The sequence below is a fragment of the Asparagus officinalis genome, chromosome 8 (assembly GCF_001876935.1).
Source record: "Asparagus officinalis chromosome 8, Aspof.V1, whole genome shotgun sequence".
Lineage (NCBI taxonomy): Eukaryota > Viridiplantae > Streptophyta > Magnoliopsida > Asparagales > Asparagaceae > Asparagus > Asparagus officinalis.
In genome coordinates, this window is record NC_033801.1 from 25,883,593 (window position 1) to 25,889,188 (window position 5,596).

The 5,596-nt window shown below is 36.4% G+C and overlaps 1 pseudogene; it reads left to right on the top strand.

Moving 5' to 3' along the window:
- The window catches only part of LOC109821024, a 14,122-nt pseudogene continuing 10,075 nt past the window's right edge, over nucleotides 1,550–5,596 (top strand).

Genomic DNA, 5,596 nt, shown 5'->3' on the forward strand with positions numbered 1-5,596 from the left:
ACAATAGTATAACAACTATTGTTTGAAAAGTTTTTATAGTAACAAGTTAATTTATAATTATCAAAATCACCTAAATAAATATAGAATCAGATTTTTAAATCGTAAAAAATTCTAGAAAATCGAGAAAATATAAATACTCTTTTGAAAATAATAATTTTATATTTTAAAATACTAAAAAAATTATTTTAACTAGTATCAAAAATCACGGTTATTACAGGTTGTAATCTTCCGAAGGTCATCCGCTAGAAGCGCCATTCTAGTCTCATCCATTGTCAAATTATCTTCCACAAGCATCAATATTTGCACCAGGTTTTCATAAAACTTCGACAGAGATAAAAGTAGTAGAAACGCCTGATCTTCGTCTTCAACTATCACGTCTATGTCCTTTAAGTATGATATTATCCTATCAAACTTGTTGATGTATTCCTGGATTGATGGGCCCTCCTCTATCTTGTAAGTATACAATTTGAATTTCAAATAGATCCAGTTTGTTACGCTCTTCATCTACCAATAAAGCTACATCCCTTTCAAGGCAAAGGATAATCAACGCCCGTGCTTCTAGATCCAACTCCTCCCAATCCTCATCAGACATATCCTTATGCTTCTTCTCTTTTCCAGCTAAAGCCTTGTGCAATTTTTACAAAATTAATGAGTTTTTCATCTGCATCCTCTAATAAGAAAAATCATTCTTCCCATTAAACTTTCTGATCTCATACTTTCCAACTTTAACGGTTTTGCTTTTCCATCCAATGCTTGTATTAATAAATCCGCTTCTCTCAGGAAATTGCCAAGCACCACCTCAAAGCAAAAGCTACACCACTCTCAATCTGAATAACAACTCTGATACCAATTGTTGGGCGCAGAGACATGCCCTCACACCGCGGAAGCGATATAATCTGAGAGAAAGTCCTGATTTTTATTGTCACAAAAGCTCAAGTCAACCTCTATATTCTCGTTTCACAAAGGAAACAAGAATAGAAAGTGAAATATCTCAATAAAGTGAGATATACACTTTTTCTCTCATCAGTTCTAGGACCGACTTATCAAGAGAACCTACAAGCAATAGCCAACACCTAGAAAATAGTAAAGACACGAGATTTATGTGGCTCAGCAAACTTACCTACGTCCATGAGGAAGGAGGAGGAGAGATTCCACTATGAAGGAGAATACCGACGACTTGTACAACCCACAAGCTCATCCCAAAGAAGAAGCTTTGATTTTTACCCAAAAGAAATTGACCTCTCTTGTATAATCCCTCCAAGCTTTCTCTTTTTCTCTCCTCAAGATCTCAGATCTATATCTCTTTTAAGTCACCGGCCACAAAACATCCCTTTTTTTCTCTGACCTGCAGCCGAACCCCCCCCCCCACTAAAATTTTTCTCCCGTGGGCAGAAAACCCTAAAGACTATTCAGTGTATTTATAAATGATGCACATGAATTTCTTGGGGTGGGCCGGCACTGAGCGTATGCGCGCAGCTTGGCTGTTTCCCGGCGCTCGGAGTGGGCACACTGCGTAGGTGTGGCCCCCATGTTCACACAAAATTTGTTAATGTGCCAGGGTAAAGAATTTGCTTCAGAACCTAATCCTCCTCGATCTCTCGATATACGCACGATAACGTATACAAGTGGAACCACTGGCCATCCCAAGGGGGTAATTTTGACTCATGAAAATGTTGCACATTGTAAGCATGGGATGGACTTAAGCCTGTCCAAAAAGCCCGCCGGCCCAGGCCCCCGCGGGCCTGGCGGGTACGGGGCTTGGTCTCAGCGCGGCCCGGCTCGGGCCGCGACCCTGCCCGGAAAGCGCCGGGCGCGGCGAGCAAGAAATCCGGGCGCCGGGCAGCCTGGGTCCGGAGCCGCGCCCGGTGGCAACAGTCACCATAGGTGACCGGTTGCCAATTAGGTCGGGTTCGGGCCAGCCCGGCCTGGCTCCGCGTCCACAAATTCACAAGAGTGACCGGTTGTGGTCAAAACGGGCAGGTCCAGGCCCACCCGGCGCCCGCCCCAAACCGGTCGACAGAAATTGATCGTTGTGGTCGGGCCCGGGGCCCGGCCAGCATAACGGCCATAAACGGTGCTAATTGACCGTTTTGTCCCTAAAAACGATCAAAAACGGCTATTTTGTTAGGTTATTTTGGTCATTTGCTTAGGGGGCTAGTTCTATAAATAGAGGGGGGGTTTCATTTGTTTTCTTTACACCAAAACTTATCTACTTCTCTCTTATACTCTTGTACTCTCTTATACTATTATACTCTCTTATACTTTTTAATCCTTTCATCAAATGACTTCCGGATCTGATTATAAAGAGAAAAACCTATCTCCCGATCTTGAAATGAGTCCTCCTACTAGGTATACTCCTACCGAAGTTAATCCCGAATCCGGTGGCGACGAATCTGCACCAAGAGCTCCTAAAAGGCCATGATCCAATGTGTGGAATTTTTACGAGAAGATCAACGTCACCAAGGATGAACACGGTAGGATTCTCACCTAGAAGGTTAAGTGTGCATTGTGCGGCAAGATTTTTCAAGATCATCATAAGAGCGGCACCAACCACCTCAAACGCCATTTAGATAAACACAACAAAGGCCAAACTCCTCAAGGTGATATCCGACAATCTATGATTTCTCAATCCTCCTCTTCTGGTAGTCTCGGTAGTTGGAACTATGACGCTGCCAGAGCCAGGAAATGCGTAATCAGGTTTATCATTCTTAAAAACCTCCTTTTAAATTAGTAGAAAATGATGAATTTGAAGATATGTTTAGAGATGGTTTTTATCCTGCATTTAAAAAATTTTCTCGTTAAACCTGTCAACGTGATATTTTAAAATATTATCAGGAGGAACAAAGAAAAATAATTTTTTATTTTAAAAATTTAAACTGTAAATTTTCTTTAACTTCTGATATTTGGACACCTGGAGCACAAACTGGATATTTATGTATCACAGCACACTGGATTGATAAAAATTGACAAATGTTTAAAAGAGTTGTTTCTTTTATTGTAATAGAAGAATCACATACTGGTATTAATGTTACAAATTTAATAATTGAAGAACCTATGAAATTAGAAATTTCAAAAAGAATATTTTCTCTTTCACTAGATAATGCAAGTAATAACAATGTAGCTGTTGATTTTATCAGATCAACTTTATCATTGCCATGTCATGGTGATCTTTTTCATATTAGGTGTATTTGTTATATTTTAAATTTAATTTTTTAAAGTGCATTTACTGAAATTAAACCCATGATAGAAAAGGTTAGAACAGTTGCTTATATGCATAATGCTTCTGAACAAAGACTTAAAAGTTAGAAATAATTTTGTAAAAAAAAATATAAAGCCCAGACTAATTCCAAAAGATGTTGACCATAGGTGGAATTTCACATATGCAATGTTAAGTGTAGCAATAGAATATAAAGACATTATAACTGATTTTATAAATTATTATGCTTTTAGTTCTAGTTCTGCTAGCACTTATGGAATAACTGAAGATGAATGAACAATTATATGTAATTTAAATAAAATATTACAAGTTTTTTATGATGCTACAATGTTATTATCTGGCTGTTATTATCCAATCATTACTTTAGCTGCTTTACAAATTTTAAATATTCAAAATTTTTTGGGAAATATCGTATGGATGATACTTTTGGACATATGATTTTTCAAATGGACAGCAAATTTAATAAGTACTTTAGGCCTATTCCTCATATTTTTGGTTTGGGGGTTCTTATTGATCCATGCTTGAAGGATATTGGCATTCGAAGTTTGTTACAATCCTTGTATGGTAATCAGATTATAGACTTAGATGATGGAACCACCCTTACTGCTACTACTCATCATTTAACTATTAGAAATTATTTTCAAACCTTATATGATGAGTATGCAGCTAGACATGGTGTAGCTACACAACAATCTACAACTTCGGTTTCTTCGAGCTCATCCCGAGGTAAAAGTGTAAGTTTTGATAGATATGCAATAGTAGCTGAGCTAACTGGTGGATATGGACTTGGATCGTCATCATTGGAGGTTTCTAAAATAGATGAATATTTATCTGCTTCTTTAGTTAAATAGAAATAGATGAATATTTATCTGCTTCTTTAGTTAAATATCAAGGAAATGCTTTAGATATTTTGCAATGGTGGAAAGTATATGGATCAGTTTCATATCATATACTTTCCACCATGGTTCGTGACTTACTAACAGTGCAGGTTTTGACGGTAGCTTCGGAATCCTCCTTCAGCATAGCAGGACGTTTGATCGATGACCACATGACATGCTTAGATCCGTATACTGTACAAGCGGTGATGTGCTTACAAGATTGGTGGAGGTACGAGAAGCGAACGCAAGGCATCGATCGGATGGTTAGAATTGAAGAATTGGGACTAGCAGATAGATATAAAGAATAAATAATATTAATTAAATTGTAATTTTTATATCTTAGCTTAAAATTTGTAAATAATTATTTTGGAAATAGTTGCAAATGATAGTGATATAGGTGAGTAGGTGCCAACCTAGTTGGGATGTACTTATCTATTGTGATGCGATGAATTCCAAAATAAATTTGTACTTGTAATTTATAAATAATTTATTAATTATTAATAAAAAAATTTATTTTTATTATTTTTTATTTGTAATTTATGTCATTTTAAGTGATTAATAAAATTATTGTTTTTTATTAAATTTTCTTGTCTTTTTTTTATAATTTAAATTTTAAATAAAATAAAAAAAAGAAAAGAAACCGGGTCGGCCCGGAACCCGGCCCGGTCAGGCCCGGGTCTGGGTCCGGACTCCGGTTTTGCCCGGGCCGGGCCGGGCCGGCCTGGATGGACAGGCCTAGTCATGGACTTATATATGGAACAATTTGAAGACAAGGTAAGATTTCTAATAAATTTTTAGTAAAAAGAATTTTACTTTTACCTGTACTTCTGATCTTTGATCGATTCGCTTAAATATTTTATTGTTATCAGATGACAGAGGATGATGCTTACCTCTTCTTCCTATCTCCTGCTCACATTTTTGATAGAATTATTGAAGAATATTTCTTCCACAAGGGTGTTGACTCTCAAGTTTACGAACTTAGAATTCTCCCAAGCGAAGACAAAAAACTTATTTTATTTCTCCAATTTTTTCTTATATAAAACAAGGATTACAATAACCCTTTATATAGACTTCAAAACAAAACGTATAGACATACCAATAGATATAAATTAAACTCCTATTTTAATATCATAAAGATAAAATATCATAAAGGAGTGAGTGACTCTTATTCTTCCATAACCTATGTCTCTTCCCCTTCTAAACTTATGACTCTTGTACTTCTAAAACTCATGCTATTAACCTTATTTATTCTTAACATTTTAATTTAATATTCCAACAAAGGGAGTGTCTGTAGGATTTTACTAATGCGTAATTTTTTTCCTCTCCATAAGTTAACTTAATTATCTTTTCACAACAATCCTTACTAATATCTCTAATCCTTTTCAGGATATTAATCTTCTGAGGGAAGATATAATTGAATTGAAACCAACCTTACTTCATGGTGTTCCTCGAGTTTTTTTTTTGAGAGAATTCATGAAGGCATGAATCACTATCCAGACTA